At 46.7% G+C, this 19,612-nt stretch overlaps 1 protein-coding gene across 4 annotated transcripts in view; it reads left to right on the top strand.

The window, feature by feature from the left end:
- Positions 1-19,612, top strand: part of LOC147698086 (acetylserotonin O-methyltransferase-like) — a 1,112,510-nt gene that overhangs the window by 578,738 nt on the left and 514,160 nt on the right. The window lies entirely within an intron of this gene.

The raw sequence follows: 19,612 nt of genomic DNA, 5'->3' as shown, positions 1-19,612 counted from the left end.
CCGGGTCCCTGTAAATAGCCCCCACTCCATCACTGTCAGCCTGACCTTGTGACTTTGTCCTGGTCTGGTGCAACCAGTCAGCTATAGGTGGTGCTTGGTACTAAGCACTACTTTCAGTCAACTGTTTAAAATTGCATATATGGGTTCTACTAATTGCATTTTAATCTTTCAGTGTCAGATAATCTATGAAATTCTACTGTACTTTTCTATATTGGTGTGGGATTATTCTTACATTGTGTTTTCATGGTATTACTGTTTGAAGTGCTGCATAAATACTGTACACATTTCCTCCAGGTTAAGCATGACTGCTTTCTGCCAAGCTACCAGAAGGATAAGCACAGATTAATTTGGGCTTTAGTGGTATTTCATCCAGACAGAGATTGTGTCTGCTGCTTGAGCAGGATTTTACCCTTCTCAACCAGTGACTCAATGTCCTACAAAAAGGGAAATATAAAAGGAGACATTTAAAAAGTAAAAGACCAGCCAACCAGCCCTGAAGCGCACTACTTTTCAGGTGAAGGTGCACTTATGATCAAAACATGTCATCATTCACATGGAAAGAGTGGCAATGACTGCTGTGGAGGGAACCATTACCCAAGGCAGTAGGCTTTCATGGATAGAAGCAGAGTGTAAATGGCACTCAGACAGACCAATGGCAGAGCACAGCTAACCCAGAAACTGGTCATCAACACCAAAGATTTTGAATGCTACCATAATGTGAGAGATTACATCTACCAAAAAACCTGCCCACAGGTTTTATCACAATGTAATATTAATCCATGCTTAAAAGGCTATTGAATTTAACACATGTTTTTCACATGTAGTAAGTAAGGAGCATTTACTTTGTCACAACTTTTCATTGTAAACATATCACACCTAAGGATGCTGACATTACTTTTCCCAGTACTAATGGATTAATACAACACACCTCTACTGAAGTGCAAATTAACTGGCAACCATCAAGCATACATTTATAAAATTACAACAATGTACAAAAGTGCAGTAGTCAAAATAATACACAACCCCTCTCAGCAGGGCCTGACAAGAATCACCACAGTGAAATTCTACCCCTAGGATTTGTCAGAGTGGGTAACCAATGCCCAAACTCTTGCCTACTATGGTAATGTGTGAGCCTATATGTAACCAAACTTCTTTCTACAGCCTGCAACATAATTAGATAACAATGCATTGTTAGAGGCCAGGTCTGCTGTCCTTGTAATAACTTTTCATAATAAACAGACTTAAACAATAACCTTTTGCATAATTGTTCCCGACCAACCAGCCTACAGCTATTATCATTGGCTGGCCACCATTCCTAACTCAAGCCTACTGTAAGGAGCGTAAGCTTTCCCACATGTGAACCTTCAGGCATACAATCATAAAATTGCAAATGTATACACAATTACTGTTGGTAAAGCAAAATACTATTCTCTCCTAACAGGGGTTAAGAACGATCCTCACAGAGCAAATCTTCTACCCCCATGGTTTGTCAGACAGCGCAACCAACACAGAAGTCCTCACCTACTACAGTATTCTCTTAGATTAAATGAAGTAAAATACATACCTAAAGGCTTGAAAACAGAGTCATAGCAATCTAACCTCATATGTCTGTTGACTTTGACATATGTTTTTTACAAACAGTATACTAGGCCTACTGCCTTTATCATAGTGTTTCATAATAAATAATCACTCTTATTGCCTTTATCATTGGCTACCATAACCATGACCACTGAAAATACCCAATTATGCAGCCATGGCATTTTCCACATAATTATGGATTGACCTCATATGCCAAACCGTTCATCATATGTTGCATAATCTGCAGACTATAACAAAAATATGTGTTATTTTTAGTTCTAATGGATCAAAAATAAAAAAAATGCAGCAGCACATGTCGCAGTGCACTGATCGCAGTAACACCACGTATGGAGACGGATATTGACGGAGGGAAAAAGACAGCCAGATACGTGATATGATGTACTACGTATGAACTGGTGATTGAGACCATTCGACATTTTTGAAAAAAGGACAGAAAAGAAATGAATAAGAAAGCATATAATCAAGTCAAGAAGATAAAAAAATGTTAAGGTGCCTTTTGGGTCAAAAATACAACTTTGAAGCAAGGTCTTTTCCGGTTAACATCCTCGCCACATGGAACCCCAGAGGGAACTTATTTGCTGTGATATTTAAGAGAAGACAATCAATCCAAGCTAGCGAAAGTGCTGAATCTCTATCAGAATTTCCCACCGCAGTTCAATCACTAGAGCTGTTTTAAGATATTCCCAGGTTTAGAGAACACTTATCGTATCTGACGGGTCCTGATGAAGGTGGTGTCCATCGTTGTGCAAAATCCCACCGAAACGCGTTGACCAAGTCCCCATTTTTTACCAACTAAAGTGGTCATGTACTTGAGTAAAAAAGATAACATCTGCTAGGACGTGATTATTGTACTCAGATATGTGAAGTTGTGAATGTGATAGAGTGAAAGTGGTATGTGTGGTTCTGTTCTCTACCTGGTATTTTTTGTACAGAAGTTTTGAAATAATGTATTGTGTACTTTGAGTAATTTTGATACTTTTTGATGTGAAAAAAAATGTTTATATGAAAAAAATCATGAAAAAAGGAAAATATCAAATGAAAAAGTAATTTAAAGATTAAAAATAATCAAAAAATGAAACAAATGTTTTGCATTACAATGATTATGTATAATTGGAGTACTTACCCTGGAAAGTCAATAGGTCACTAAGGAGTTCTTTTCTTTTGCAGTGCAGTGGAAGGTCCTTCATAAAGGATGACTGGTCATCTGTCTGTTGCTTATTGCTTATATTTGGGTGTTAAATTTGTTCTAATTGGGGGAAAACTTTGTCCATTCTTTGCTAATGTGTGTGCAGATGACTAAATAATAAAGTAATATATCACAAAATGTTCTGCATTATGTGGCATATTTTCCCTTTTCTTTCCACATAATTTAGTCCACTCTTCCAAATAATTTGTTCATTTCCCAGCCACATAATTCCAGTCACCCTGATCATAGCCAACTCATTAGTGCTGTGCTGAGCATAAGCATTCCACAAGGCAACCATCAGGCATAGAGTAATAAAAATGCTAATTCATACAACATAACAGTTGGCAACACAAAATACTTTCCCTCCTAAGAGAGCCCAACAAGGATTACTGTACTGCATATGTTCTATCCCCTTGGATTGTTCAGGTGGCTCATCAACACCAAAACTATTGCTTTCTATGGCATCTATAAAATTCCATGTAACAAAATTCCTGTCTACAGGCTTTAATACAGTTTGAAAACAATCAAATATTTAAGACCTATTATCTTTAGCACATGCTTTTCATAATAATTAGGTCAGTCTACTAGCTTTGGCCCTGATTACGAGTTAATAGGAGTGAGAAGAAGCGCTCTTTTTTTTTTTATAATACTTTTATTTGATTTATAAAAATCCTTAAAGGGTGGAACTTACCACCATGTGGTCAACATTTTCATCTTTAAAACAATAGAAAGTAAGCAACAAGTCGAAATTAAAAGTAGTAACGTAAAAGTACACAAACTTTGCAGAGTTAGTCTAAGGGGAAAAGTAAATCTTAAAAGAGTTGTGTAAGTTGGATCGCATTACACTTTTTAACTCAAAAGGGTACTTGTATTATGCTAGTGATTGGAGGAAAGAATATCCATTGAGCAAAATGAAGGAGGGTCCGTGACCAACTATGGCCAAGCCTATTATCCTAAGTCCTCTTTGGTTGGTGCTCTTGGGCGGTGTACTCCAGAAATTTTATAGTATTACAGGATAATTGGATCCAAGACCCACTAAGGCATTTAATAACGGCCGCCCTGCAGGTTCTCACCTGAGCGTCTCTTAAAAGTGGTAGCAGGAGCGTTTTCCTTAGTTCATGAAGTGCCGGACATATGCATATTAAGTGCAGTAGTGACTCTGCGCCGTTTCCACAAAGGCGACAGTCGTGTGTTGGCCACGACCGTAGCCATTTGGGAGTAAGGTCTTTACTTGAAAAGCAACCCAGCCTTATCAGGCTTAATTTCCTTTTGTAATAGTCCCTGAAGCATTCTTGCAAATATGGATGGGTTTTCAGATAGATGTATGATGGCAAGACTATCCAGGCGTGGCTTTTGCCAGCCACTACAGCTTTGTCCATTAGTAGTGACGCTTGTTTAATTGCTTTGTTGGTTAACTGTTTGAAAGCGGTGTAAGTCATGGGTAAAAGCCAGGATTATTCCAATGCTAACGCATGAAGCGCTTGCCTAAGGGACTTGTATATGAAGTTGGGGAGACCTGCCTGTTTTTTGACTTCTAGCCAGCACAGATGAGCCAGGGAGTGATCTTCTGCGTCCCTCATTCGACAGTAGAATTTAACAAGGGCTCCTTGTCTTGCCGGAAACTGATTTGTGAGACTGTATTCCAAACGTATTTGGGCTTGGGAAATATGACGCAGAATTGACAAAAAAAATTTGAACAGGCTAGATTTGGCAAGATTTAGGACTATGGAATACCGGGTTGCCATCAACTCAGAGCCGTATGTGAGGATTGACAGGAATTTGGCAGCTACAATCTTTAAAATGTGGCCAGTGGAATTTCCCCTTAAATGTTTTTGGACGTTTTTAAAGGCAAATTGGAGTTGTTTGACTTTTGACTTCCCTTGTTCCAAGTGCTGTTTACACTTTAACTTATGGTCCAGTAAAATGCCCGAATATTTGTATTGGTCTACCTGAGTTAATGTGGTGGAGTTTATCTTCCAGACAAATTTTTGTCTTTTCTTGCGAGAGCCGGAGAAGCATAGGATGTTTGTTTTTTTAAGATTTATTGCTAATTGTGCATTTGAGAGATATGACGCAAGTTTGGAAATCATGCGTTGTATGCCGAGAGGAGTTTGTGACAGGAGCACATTGTCGTTCGCGTATTGGAGACTCATTATTGGTAAATTACCCAGTTTTGGTGGATATCCCTGGATAGAACGTAAATCCCTTTCTAGGTCCGCGGTGTAGATGTTGAAAAGGCAGGGAGCCAATACGCAGCCTTGCTTTAAGCCGTTAATTTTAGCCCAATGTTTGGATCTGGGGACTTTATCAAATGCCGCTTTTAGGTCCAGAAAGCAAGTGTACAGCGAGTTAGAATTGTCGATTGTCTTTTTTGCTAGGAGGGTTATCGCGGATAAGTTAGTAAGAGTGCCCATCCCTGGGCGGAAGCCTGTTTGTGTTAGAGGGATTAGCCCTATGCTGCTAACCCAAGCTTCCAGTTCTTCCAATAGATTTTACGCGTAGATCTTAGCCCTCACATCTATTAAGGCTATCAGCCTATAGTTGTTAGGGTCTGATCGGGACCCGGATTTATGTATTGGGTGTAAGATACTACCCCTCCACGATTCTGGAATGTTCCCGGTCCTTTAGACTGTGATTGAATAAGGGGAGTAGTTGGCTGGCCCAGAACGTGGGATCTTTCCTGAATAAGGCATTGGGAAGACCATTTGGTCCAGGCACTCCATCTGCTCTCATTGATTTTATGGTGTTAGAAATCTGCATAGTTGTAATCAGGTCAGTTTTTCCCCTGTGCTTTGTTAGTAATGGTTCACTGGTAACTTTAGGATCAAAGGACTTTAAATTTGCTGTTGTTCTCAGGCTTGACAGTAGAATCTCTGAAGGAGACTCTGATTTGTTATCTATGCCTGTATCGTGCGTGGAGATGTATAATAAGTCAATGTGGCTGCACCAAAGCTGATCTGTCATGTCTGAGTTAAACTGCCGATGTTTGCCGTTGAGCAAAAAGTTTATTTTGAATTGAATTGAATTCTGCAACTTGCTTGCATGGAGTATGGTGCTCGCTAGTTTTTCCTTATATGATCGCTTGGCTCGATTTGTCTCTCTTTTTAGCTCTTTTTGTAAGGCTTCAATTGTTTTCAGAGTATGTTGTGAAAAATGAAGTTCCTTTTTGCTTTCAGCCCTAAGAAATGCATTCATTTGCCTTTTTAGTTGTCGTAGTTTTGGGGTGAACCATTTCCCTCCATTGTTTCTTATGATTTTTGTCCTCTGTGCTTAGATTGAAATGTATTATTTATATCTGCTACAAAGGACTCCCAGCTCTTTATTATGTTCTTTGATGTGTCAGATAGGGAAAGCAATACGTGGCATGACGCCATTAGGTTGGAGAGGTTTTCTTCTTTCCAATTTAGGTGTTGTAGGTTGAAAATTTGGGTGTTCAAAGATAGAGGCTGTGCTTCCTCAGACTTTTTGGGTAAGATGGACAAGGTAAAGGTCTGTGTGAAAGTGATCACTTTCTCCACGATCCTGGATGTGAAAGTCTCTGATATAAGGGAATAGGTCAGGGTCAGCCAGGGTGTAATCTATGGTTGATCCTGAGTTCCTGGAGACCCTCGTTAGGGCTGCCGGTGTATCTAGGTGGCCCCTTCCATTTAGGGTGTACAAGTGGAGCGCTTCCAATTCTGTAGCATATTTCCTTCCCATTGCACTTTGTCTGCCTTGATTGCCCTGCCGTGGATCAATATGGGTCGGAAGGGTTCCCTCCTGGCGTTGAATTAGATTCATATTGAAATCTCCGGTTATGAGGATGTTTTCACTTGGGTAGGTGGACTTTAACATGTTAATTACGGTTACTAGTTGTTTTATCCTTTTCCCTTTTTGTTTTCCGACGGGAATCATATAAAGGTTCATGATCAGAAGGCCCATGTTGGGGGAAATTTCAATTTTGATGCATTGAATCCATGTAGAATCTAGGTCAATGCAGCTATGTGACCACAGGAAGTCCGTCAATGTAAAAATAGATAGACCTCCTTTAGCCCTGCCGGAGCGAGCCTCCTTGTGTGCTGGTAAGCAGAATTCTTTGTATCCCACAAGAGGCGTATTTTTGGTCTGCCATGTTTGCTGGAACAATAATATTTTAAATTGAGTGATAAACTCTATAAAGTCTTATTCCTCCAGCTTCGCATTTAGTCAGTTGACATTCCATGAGCAGAACGTACAACACTGCTCTTTCCCAGACGTTGGTCTACTGTTGATTCATTCTCTGTTCCCTTGGATCGATGCCAGGGGGGCATGTTGGCGCCTTTCGGGCATATCTGCCTCCTGATGGGCAAACGTGATTGTAATTTGCCTGGGTTGGTAACCTTCTTTTTCTGTGCTGCTTTTTAAATCTGGGCCTTAGGCATTTTTTAAGAGGCTTCGTTTTGGATTTTGTTTCCGCAGCGGGCTGGGATATCGAGCGGGCTCCACTTTTTTCAGATCAATACCCCATAAGGCAAAGTCCTCCCGATAAGTCAGTTTCAAATCTGTGATGATATGGTCAGTCCATGTCGTTATCGTGGTATCAGAGCCTTGTTGAAAAGGGTTTGGTCTGAACTCTACTTGTTCCAAGTCACTTGATTTTAAATGTTGCAAACCTGGTAGATCTTCTAAGAGTCTTAAGATGGCCCCTCTATTCAAGATGTCATGGGTCCCTCTTGAGCAATATTGTGGAGTTAGCTCGATTTTGTTGCTTAAGGTGTTCCGCTTATGGATTTTTGGTCGTCTGCTCTCTTCGATGATTACAGGGGCCATTCCTGCCCGGTCGGCCTCTGGGTCAAATGTATGCGGGTTGACTGTCTGTAGACTACTTGTAGTTGCCTGTCCGTTGAGGACTAAAACTGGTGGTGCCTGGGTTTCTCCGCCCTGTGTGTCTCGTGAGGTTGTTCCCTTGGTCTTTGCGGGTTTATCTGTGTCATCTTGCCTATTATTTTCTAGTGCTTGGGTGGATGAGATGTTATCCTTTAATCTGTTTCTTTGCTGAGTGATTGTATGTGTGGCTTGCTCTTGGGTCGATGTTTTGCAACTTGACTTTTCTCCGGGTGGATTAAAAATACTGAACACTTTTTTTGCGTTCTGATTTGAATTTGTGCAAGCTGTGGCTCCTTTTAGGATGGTAGTTTCCTTGTCCATGGGATTGACTTTTAAAATAGGTCCTTGCTCTGGAGTTGTTTTGGTTTGGAGTGGAACTCCCTCTAGCTGCTCCTTAGCTTCGGTGTTATTGGAGTTGTTATTGATTTTGTTAGGAAGCGTTGGTGGTACACATCGGCTGTGTGATTTTGCTGTTTTAGCTTTCCTTAAGCGCTTCCTTTCTCTCTTGGTGAGCGTATGAACCTGTATGATGGGGTTAGAGTTGGGTGCAGCATTTAATGGTGACTCCTGAATTGGGTGTGTTTCTTCTCCGTGATCTGCTGGATTGTGTTTGTCTAAGCTTGCTGGCGTCATGGTGTCGTTAGAGGTAGAAGAGTCTGCTTGTTCTTGAGATTCCAAGCTTACTTCGCCGCTACTGGCCTGGGACAGCCTGCCTAAACCTTCTATAAAGTGCTGTTGGCCTGTTGCTTGTCTTATAGATGTAATAGTTTCCGAAGGTGAATCCATAGAGGATTCCGTGACAGCCCCCAATATCTGCGTCATCAGACTGGGTACTGTAGCCAGTTTATCTATTATTTCGGAACAGTGGCAAGTATAAAAGGTGGAGTCCTTGTTAAGTTGCACCTTAATGATCATGTTGTTTAAGTCTTGATTATTTGATTCAATTCCTTGAACATGGAAGGCCAGGAGGTTGAGCAAGTCGACTTGCGTGTTAAGTTTGTCTGCGTGATAGGACATGGCAGCACCTATGATTTCCATTGTCTTTAGTAGTTGCGGCCAGAAGGAGGCCGTATGGGTGCTCTCTGATGTATCCCCCTGGAGATGGCTAAGCGTAGATGAGGTAACAGGAAGCTCGCAGGGCTCTGATTGGTTGCGATGCTCATGCGGTTGCGCACTCCTTGGCGATGGCCTTTTAACTGTGCTTTCTTCCTTTCCGGGACTTTGATCATGTTGGACTGAGAACTGGCACGTACTTCGTTCCAGTTCTACAGTCTCACTTATTGTTGCATTTTCTTCTTTTGGTTTCGATGACTGAAGGGGGCATCCCTCGAGTGTTGTCGGGGTCGTTTTCTGAGTAAATTGTGGGCTTTGCTCTAGAAAGATCAAATCATTGCTTGTGTCCGGGGCCCAGTGGACTAAAGCGCATTCCGGTGATATATAGGCTGTTTGTTGTGGCTTGCGAGATGGATTCCCCCTAAATTGGTCCGAGCCTTTGACTAGTTTGCAGCTCTTTGAGACTTCTGACCCGATAGGGCTGGATCCCCCACTCCCAAGGTTCCTTCTTGTTCTTGTTTTTGTGTTAGAAGCGTTACAAGGTTCACTGTGGCACCTTGGGTAGGGCAGTGATGATGATTGCAATGTGACGCCTTTGTTCGTGCCCTGCTTGGAGGCGCTTATTTGAGTGCTGTTAGATATAGAGCTAGCATCATGTGGTGGGGGTTCCGATCCGCTCCCAGTTGAAGGTCTTTGACAAACTTTAAGAAAGTCAGTAATCAATGCCCGTTTGCTTGCTTTGAGGTGCAGAGCTTGAACTTTGTGGGTCGGCGATGACGTTATATCGTACTCTGGTTGGGCCTTGTTCTTAGCTGCGGGGCTGCGAACTGTGCTGTCCTTGTGGGGCCCCTTTGCTTCCTCGTCTAAGCTCTGCAAGCCTGGATCAGCATGGTGATGTATCGAGCCCAAGGGGGTTTTTGCAAGATCTGTTAAGTTGGAGCCTTGATCTTCCGGGGTTGGATTTTCGGGGATTTTGGCCCAGCCTGCAGCGGGCCCTTCCTCTGCTTTGTTGGTCACGCACGGAGGATCCCCCTTGACTTTTTTTGTCTTCCCCTGCGATTTTTCTGCTGGGATTTCCTCGCCTCGTGGCTTCCCTGATCTCATGATCAAGGTGCTTCAGGTTAGACAATACAGTTTATCCTTTAGTAGGTAAAGTAACTTTGAGCTGGGGGCTCCGTTGGTGAGCCGGAACTTAGCCGCTTTTGATTTTTATGATGAGTAGTTTTACTAGTTGAATTTACTATTTAGGCTTTACAACTTATGATGATATGGTGAAGATGGTGGCGCGATAGCAGGCCGCAGATTTGAAAGGCACCTGCTGTCCCCTCGCGGAGTGACTGCGAGGGGGGTGATTTACCGACCCCTTGTGTTGGGGGGGTTTTGGGGGGCTTGAGGGCCTGGGCAGCTCTGGGCAGTTTTTTTGGTGCAGTTTTTGTCTCAGGGTGGGGGTACGAGCGCAGTTTTATCAGCTTGGACCCAACGTTCCAGTTATGGGGGGAGCAGACAAGCGGAGCACACGGCGGGACCGCAGGCTGAGCAACCTAGTCACACAGCCTCCCTCGGTCTACTCCCCGGGCTCTTATTTTGCGGCCACCTTTAACGGTGGCCGCACTTGTGTCTTTCCCTCCTGCCTCCGCCTCTTACCTCGCCAAACGCCGGAGCGACAATTCCTTCTGCCGTGAGAGGTGCAGGAGCCTTGAAGCTGGGACCCGACTTCTCACTTCTCACTTCCTTGCGCCCTGGGGGGGTCCCAATCCTCCCCCTGGGTTGCGTGGTGCTGTGTTGTGTAGAAGAGGAGAAGACGGCGGGGAGCCAAAAAACACTGGCTTCTACTCTTCCTCCTCTTACGGCTTCTCTTGCGATTTCCCTCGCTGTGGAAGAAGCGCTCTCCGGGTCGAGTACAATGGATGTGGGTGACAGTGGCGAAGGCCAGGGAGGCAGATTGCAGGTGTCTGAGGGGCTGGTGGAAGGTCAGGCAGTTGTTCAGGTCCCGTGTTGTGGAGGACTTTGTAGGCATGCATGAGCAGCTTGAACTGGCATCTCTTCTTGACAGGGAGCCAGTGTACGCTACGGAGGATGGGGTGATGTGGGATTGTGTGGGTAGTTCCAGAATGATTCTTGATGCTGCATTGTTGATCGTTTGGAGGCGCTTGAGGAAGAGTGTGGTGCTTCCGGCGCAGAGGGCGTTCCCATAGTCAAGTCGACTGGGGATGAGGGCTTGTGTGTGGGTTCTTCTGGTGTCGGTTGTGATGCATCTGAAGACTTTAGGGAGCATTCTGAGGGTGTTGAAGCAGGTGGAAGCAAGTGAGCTGATCTTTTGTCTCACGGAAAGCTCATTATTGTGGATGATATTGAAATTGGGAGTGTCTGCTAGTCCAAGGGCAGAGGGCTACCATGAGTCGTCCAACGGTAAGCGGGGTCTTCCGAAGACGAAAATCATCCCTATGAAAATTGCCACTGAACTGAACTGAACTGATGAAGTCTATACCCTTTAATATTGGCTTTACACCTTGCTCGACACTGTCATATACAAGTGCACATAAACTGGCAGTCATCATGGATACAGCTATAAAGTTACAAATATACAGACAAATACAGCTTGCAAAGCAAAAAGAAGGAAAAAAATATGCAATTCATTTCAATAGAGCCTAAAATGAACCATCACAATATAATCCCAGGGTTTGTTAGAGTGGATGGCCAGCCTCAAAATTCTTGTCTACTACAATAACGTGTGAGATTACATGTAATAAAATACCTGTAATACTATGTGATTTTATCATAATGTTTCATAATAAGCAGACCAGACCTATGGCATCAGACATAACATTTCCCAGTGTACCAACCAGGCCAATAGTTTGTCACCAGAACCTTCTCAGCCCTACACTACTGAATCTAAAGCTTTCAACAAGGCAAAAAGGCACACAGTTGTTAAATTAGAAAGGAACACACAATTAAAGTTGGCTAAGCAAAATACTATCTTTCCTAAGAGGGCCTAACAAAGATTCTGACACGGCCAACAACCTATATCTATAGTTTGCCAAACGGAATAACCAACACCAAAACTCTTGCCTACAACGGTAATGTGTGAGATTCCATGTAACAAAATATCTATCTCTAGGAATTAATATGGACTAATAACAATCCACACTTAAATGCCTATTTACTTGACCATACGCTTTTCACAATAAATATATCAAGCCTAGTGACTTACTCAAATAATTTCATAATAAACAGATCAAGTCCATAGCCAAAAGGATTGACTTGCAACCATAACTAACTCAGGTCGATTGTATCGTGTATAAGCTTAGTCCCAAATCAAATAAAACAATATGCAATACATGTATTCTTTTTAGTAGAAGTACACAAACTCGACCTAATCAAACCCTGTATTCAGGGGAACTAACATGTGCGGAGATAAGCCCCAGTCTCAGTAGTGCTCTCACAGCTCTTTTTGTTTATCCCATAAGGTCAAACAACAACTGCCCTGTCAGACCAGACCTAAAAATCCAAGTAGATGAGTATAGCTGTGGGCCTTCCATAGTGCTCTGAAACACAAAACTGCACTCTGAAGTCTAAAGTTAATGATTGAAGGTGAGGTTACTGGGACAGCAATATTTTCCTTATGACAGCCCTCCTCCCTTCTGTTCTACTACCAAAGGAAAAAACACTGTAAAGTATCTATTTCTCTAAGTCACTTTTACACCATTACAAATCCATGTGTGCGCCCTCGAAAGTTCCGTCTCCGACAGCAGAACTCCTGCTGGCTCTGGCAGCTGAACAAATAAATAATGTAAACAGATTTGTGTGAAGGGTAAGTACTTTTTCTGTGGAAGTAAAACTCAAAACATGTGCTCCTGGCTACCAAATCCCCTCTCTGTAGAACTCCTGAAATCCCCCTTTCAGGTTGATCACGATACCTATGGTGGCAGCTTTTCTCCCAAGCCAGTCCAGAAAAAAATAATCAACATGGGAAGCTGGATGAGGGTGGAACTGGATGAGGGTGGAATAGGGAGCACCAAGGGGAGTGAAAAGAGAGTACAAATGTGGGGATAGTGAGGAAAATGGAGTAGGGAGAGTAAAGAAACATATGCCCTCCCATGGAGTATTTAGTAAAACTACTAAAACCATTGGCAAAGCCAATAGGTCTAGCTGTGAAAGTGCAGCGTCGATAACTTGTATGTTTGTTGTGTTGGTTTGCATGTGCGATTAATGCATGTGAGACAAAATCATCTGTTGATTTGGTACATGGATGAATGTCAGTCAGTCAGTCAGTCAGTCAAGTACACTTTATTCGATTTGTTAAAAATCATAAAAGGCATTAAAACATTTATATACAAATTTACAAATTTACAAGTTACATGAATTTACAGGGACCAAGCAAGGGCATTATGTACAACACTAGGACACAAGAGCGATGCAGAGAAAGAAAAATGATTCAGGTAAGGCTCAAGGCTAGGCAAGATCCCTCGATGCCACCAAATTTGTTTTCACTCTATAAGCCGCCACCAGGAAGCTGGCTACACCAAATATGATAGTAGTACTGCCCAAGGACTGTAAGTAAACTAGGGCCGGCCTGACTTGGACAAAGCCGGCTTCTCTTAAAATTGGGACCAGATATTTTTTCCTAGCATCCGAATATAAACTGCAAAACATAATAAAATGCATAGTGTCGATAGGCGTGGCCAAGATGGCGGCTTAGGTGGACGTGTTCTTCGGAGGCTCCCCGTCCCCGACCTCCAAGCCCTATCTAATTTGCTGACCACCCTGCAACCGGACCGAGCGATCGGTGGCCGGAGGTGGGGGGAGCACACGAGCGGCGGCTGAAGCCGAGTGGTGACCTCTGGAGTGGTGAGCTGACCGGAGAGGCGGGAGAGTCGGCTAGCAAGGCCGCGCTGTGACGGGAAGGCGGCAACCCGACTCCCACCTTGGAGAGGGGCCCGGGAGATCCGCGACAACGCTACCGGACCCGGGAAGGCCGCTGGAACTGGCCAAGGCATCTGTGGTGGTCCGTGCGAGGTGAGGGCCGAATCTGCCCCAGAGGTCCAAACGGGAGGCCCGTGCAAGGTGGCGCCGGGTGACCAGGCCAGACTCGACAGGAAAGGCCCCGGCTGCGGCCTGGCTGTCGGAGGACGGGGAACACTGATCAGTGAGCAACACCCGACCCCCGCCCTGAAGGGAAGACCTGGTGGACTGCGAAGCCGCTGCCGCACCGAGAGGGGTCGCCGAAGCAGCCCGGGACGATTACAGGGAACTGAGGTAGACGGGGGCCGAATCTGCCCCGAGGCTTCAGGAGAGCGGCCTGTGGATGGAGACGCCGGGTGGCCCGGCGAGAGACACCAGGAGAGGCCCCGGCTGCTGCCTGGCTGACGGGGGAAGGAAGGCCCCGAACAGAGAAGAGCAAGTAAGGGCAGGGCCGGCTGATGGGAGGCGCTTCTGTCCTGGGCTGAGAACAGGCCAGGGCTTGTACTGGTCGGGTGGCCGGGTGAGGACACACGGAGGCTCCAGCCTGGGTGGAGGAGGGGCCGGGAAGTTTGGCGAGAGGAGGAACTAGAGGCCCAGACGGAGGCCTAGCAGGAGCACAAGACCCGGCTTGACCGACGAGCACACCAAGAGCAACGGCCCCTAGGAGCTCACTGCCAGCGGGAAGAGAGGGCATTTACTGGCTGGCAAGGGAAAACGGTGGCCCCTGGAGCAGGTGTCGGGGTACCAGTGCTTATGCCGGGAGGCTCTTAACCGCTACACAACAGGGCTTTTGGGCTAGAGGCTGGGGAGAGCAGGCCCTGGAAGGAAGCGAGAGGTCGGGGGGCTCAGTTCGAGCCCCCGGCAGTAAATGCAGCCCGCACCTGGAACAGAGGCCAATTATCACAGGGGACCCCCCCGGAGGAGCCACTGGTCAAGGAACCGGAGCTAGAGGCAGCAAGCACTTGGTCGACACACTGCGAGGCATGGTCCCCGATCATTGGGACAGATCGTACACCTGAAGCCGTGGCGTGACTGGTAACGCCAAGGGACCGCGAGGGATACCAACGGACCGGGGGACTAGGGGCAGTACGCCACTGCGGGCACACCACGTGATTTGGTCGCTCTGTGCTCCTGACCCTGGAGCTGACCCGAGTGGGCTGTCTGGGTCTTCAACAAGCAGGTGCTGAAGCCCGGTGGTGGAGGGGCCGACGAGGGGAGAGTCGATGGCCGCCGCCAATCGCAAGGGGAATCGCACCATAACGGACTTGCTGTCAAAGGGGAACTCCAAAGCAGAAAAAAGTCCGGACAAACCGGCCCAAGGACCCCCCCCCTAAGGGGTCGGACCGCGAAGGAGGGGAAGCCCCGGCGACCAAGGCCTTCAAGGAGGCACTCCTTAAAGAGGACATTCAGTCCCTCCGACAGGACATGGCGGGGGAGTATAAAGAGCTTCGCCGAGATGTGGATGAGCTAGGGGAACGAGTGGCGGCAAACGAGCTCTTGGGACAAGCCATGAGCGAAGAAGTGGAATTCCTAAGACAGGATATTGTCCGGCTTAATGAGCAGCAGACAGACCTCCAGTCCCACACGGAGGACCTCGAAAATCGTTCCAGGCGGAACAACATTCGGGTTCGGAATGTGCCCTCCTCTGCAGAAGGGGGTGATGTTGCAAGCTATCTACGAGGACTATTCCGGACAGTACTTGATGAGGGAGATGACTTTGAGTTCCGCATTGATAGAGCTCATCGAGTGGGTCCGACCCGCAGGTCCCGGGGTCCTCCCCCCAACATTCTGGCCTTTCTGCCCGATTAGCCTCTAAAGGAACGCATTCTGAAGGCGGCGCGTCTCAAACAGCCCATTCAGTATGCAGGCCAAGCTTTGGAACTTTTCCAAGATCTTTCAGCGATCATGTTACAAAAGCGGAGATCCTTCAAACCAGCAACCACGTTTCTCCACAACGAGGGGGTCCCGTACTCCTGGGGACACCCCTTTCGACTGATCTTCCGATGGAACGGAGCCCTCCACCAGCTGCGCTCCATGAGAGACACTTGCTCATTACTGGGAATTCCATATGAGGAGAACCGACTAGGAGACGAAGAAAACGGAGGTTCTTCGGGGACCCCACCCAAATCCTCTCAAGCGACAAGCGATGGCTGCCAGAAGGTTCGCCGCGGCCGGCCTTCGAAGAAACCCCTCAAGCCTGATCTAAAGACAATGGAACAGGAAAAGGCAGCAGCAATCCAGGAGGTTTCCAAGGACACTGGAGCAGACTCCTGAGAACTGAAGGGAGGTCGTACACAGTTAAGTATGGCACTGGGGAGGGGGAACGGGGCGGGGGGTCTCGAGCCGTTGAGCCGCCACTGCCACTTACCCCTTGCAAGTACTCTTTGACTGCAGGTCCGAACTGGTGTTACTGGATCCTGGGTCACGGTCCGAGAACTCAATTTCATGTTGGGGAATGATGTTACATTATCCTGTTGGGGGGTGTTAAGGGGGGGAGGGTTAAGTGGTGTTGATATGGTGCAACGGCACACCCGGGATCCACTTCTGGCTGTGGCTCGAGAGGTTGAGGGGGGGTACGACAGGGGAGCATTGACCGAGTGGAGAGGGGAAACGATCTGGGCAACGGAACGGGGGGGTCTGCATTACGGGCTGGGTAAGATGGAGGAGGGCGTGCCTCAAACCGGGAGGGCGGGGCATAGGTTGGCTACTCTAGCAGAGGTGACAGGTTTAACTTAACATGCCTATTACGATCGGAACCTGGAATGTTAAGGGTCTTAACTCCCCGCAGAAGCGCCAGAAAGTTAGGAGATATGTGATAGATCAGCACTTAGATATTGTAGCACTGCAGGAAACACCTCTCTTGAAGGCTGAAGACCACCGACTTAAACATAAAAAGTACCCCCTTATATATAAAGCCTCTGCGTCCGCTAAACAGAAAGGGGTAGCGCTGCTCTTCAGTTCGGCCGCTCAGTTCCAGCCTATGTGCACTCAGGGCGACAAAGAGGGGAGATGGCTGATGGTCAAGGGTCGTTTGAAGGGCAAAGTGTGCACTTTTGTGTCAGTTTATGCCCCCAATACTGGCCAAAAGAATTTCTTACTTGCACTACTGGGTAAAGTGACAGACTTTGCAGAGGGTCCTGTTTTCCTCTTGGGAGATTTCAACTTGGTCCTGCACCCTACTCTGGATAGTACACACACTAGAAGATCGGACTTGGGCACCTTCCCGGACACTATCCAGACGCTCATTGGGGACATGGGGCTTCTGGACACCTGGCGGTTAGCGCACCCACTCACCCGTGACTATTCTTTCTATTCACGTGTACATCAGACCTACTCGCAACTAGATTACATCTTCTTTAGTCAGTCCTTGCAGGGCAACTTAGAGGATGCAAAGATTCTCCCTATCTCAGTATCCGACCATGGGATGTACACCATTTGTCTAACCTGGCTGGGTAGCGCCCCGAAACCTGCACGTTGGTACTTCCTAGAAGCATTAACAAGAGGCAGGGAATCGTGTGCGCAGTTGAGGGAGGCTATTAGGGAATTCTTCTCCCTTAACGACCCAGAGGAGACCTCAGAATACAATACCTGGGACACGTTCAAAGCTGTTTTGAGGGGTAAATGCATTGCACTCAACTCAGCCTTGAATAGACAGCGCGCAAAAGAAAGGGAAAGCTTGGAGCAGGAGCTGACGGCTGCCGAGCGGACTCACAAGCAGACACCTACCAGGCAGACACTACGCACACTCACGGCGCTTAGAGGCAAATTGCGGGCCATATATAACAATAGGGCGGAGTTCACCCTACTCAAACTGTGCAGTCTATCTTACACCCAGGGTAACAAGGTAGGGAAGCACCTGGCTAGACAGCTGAAGGATAAAGGAGAGAGAGAATATATAGGGGGACTACGAGATAGGACGGGGACGCTATTCCACAGAGACGAGGATAAGGCGAGCCTCTTCGGGACGTTCTATGAATCCTTATACACGGCGGATACTCCTGACACTGAACATCAGCACGCTTTTCTGAGGGACTCACCCGTCCCGCAGGTCTCCCCGGAGTAGAACGAGGTCCTCATGGCTCCCATTTCCCTAGAGGAAGTCCAATTAGCTATTAAATCACTCAAGGCCCACAAGGCACCTGGAACAGATGGGTACACAGCTGTCTTTTATAAGACCTTTGTGTCTGAGGTCGGGCTCCACCTGGTCCGTCTTTTCAACCGAATGGCCACGGACGGCACCTCCGCGGCCTCCATGGCCGAGGCGGTGATCTCCGTGATCCCCAAGCCGGGCAAGGACCCCACCCACTGTGCCTCCTACAGGCCCATTGCCCTCCTAAAAGTAGATGCAAAGCTATACTCCTCCATACTGGCCAAGAGACTGTATGACCTTATGCCACTTATCATCCACCCCAATCAGTCTGGCTTCATCCAGGGTCGGCAAACGCACGACAACACCAGGCGCATAGTCCATTTAATAGAGAAGGCCAACAAATTTAAAATTCCTGCAGTGTTAGTCGGCCTTGACGCCGAAAAAGCATTTGACCGCGTAGATTGGAGTTTCCTGCGGTCCACGCTAACGAGGTTTGGTTTTTCTTCCCACTTTATTACAATGCTTCAGGCCAACTATCGACACCCACTCTCTAAAGTCTCAGTCAATGGGGTGCAGTCAGCCTCCTTTAGCCACTCAAGAGGGACTAGGCAGGGTTGCCCCCTGTCCCTCCTACTCTTTGCCCTCAGCATAGAACCCCTAGCTATAGCGGTAAGGGAACATCAAGGGATAGAGGGCCTCCCTTTCTCCGGAGAAGCTCACAAAATCTCACTTTTTGCGGATGATGTCCTCCTCTCACTATCTAATCCGCTGGGTTCCCTCCCATATTTGCAAGACGTGCTTACCTCCTTTGAAAGGGTGGCAGGCTTCAGGGTCAACCTGGACAAGTCCTACATTCTTAACCTAACCCTTTCACGGGCGGAAGCCTCACAACTCCGAGCGCTCACGCCTCTAGACTGGGCGCCCTCTTCCATACAATACCTAGGAGTTCAGCTGACCCCCAAGGTTGAGCAATTATATGCAGCCAATTTTCCCGCAATCCTCACCCGCATCCAAAAAGAACTGGTACGATGGAAGCCGCTTTTTCTTTCTTGGCTGGGTCGCATTCATGCTATTAAAATGACCCTCCTACCCAAACTGCTCTATTTATTCCAGGCGCTCCCAATAGAATTGGAGGAGGATTTCTTTAAACGTCTAAAATCAATGATCCTGCGGTTTGTGTGGCAGGGTGGACGGGCGCGCTTCTCCTTTTACATGCTACGACGTCCACAAAGGGAAGGGGGAGCTGGTCTCCCCGATCTTCGCCTCTACTATAAAGCGGCCCAACTGTGCATCCTGGTTGAGTGGGCACAAATGGAATCGGAGAAACACTGGCTCCACATGGACCGCAGCGTAGCAGGCAGGACAATCTGGGATTTGATCTGGCGCGACAAAAAGGACAGACCCCGCAATGCGTACATCAGCACTCCGACACGCACCACTCTCAAAGTGACTCTGTGGCGGGGAGGGAGGGCTGGACGTCCTTCCCGTCACCACTCACTTCAATCCACTTCACTTCTTCCTTTCCTCCTGCGCTCCGGGAGGGGCCGTTTGACACCTGGAGGACGGGTGGATGTCTCGCACTTACGCACCTGTTCCACAACTATGACCCTGAAGGAATAGAGAGAGACCCCTTATGAAACCAGGGGAATAGGGTGCTACCAAATCGTAGAGAAAAACAGTTTCCCTTGGTCAAATGTCTAAAGAATTGAAGCCCAAATATTAATTCTGGACACAGAACTCAATTTTGATGCAAACATAAACAGCACTCTATGTAAAAAGGTAAACAATTTTATTAAAACAATATTTTCATAATTCTAAAAAACACATACACAAAGCTTAAAATAGAGTTTCTCACTCTTTACATTACTCATTGAGAC

Source organism: Lissotriton vulgaris, chromosome 8 (genome assembly GCF_964263255.1).
Source record: "Lissotriton vulgaris chromosome 8, aLisVul1.2, whole genome shotgun sequence".
NCBI classification, from domain to species: Eukaryota; Metazoa; Chordata; class Amphibia; order Caudata; family Salamandridae; genus Lissotriton; species Lissotriton vulgaris.
This window is presented reverse-complemented; position numbering and strand designations above follow the sequence as displayed.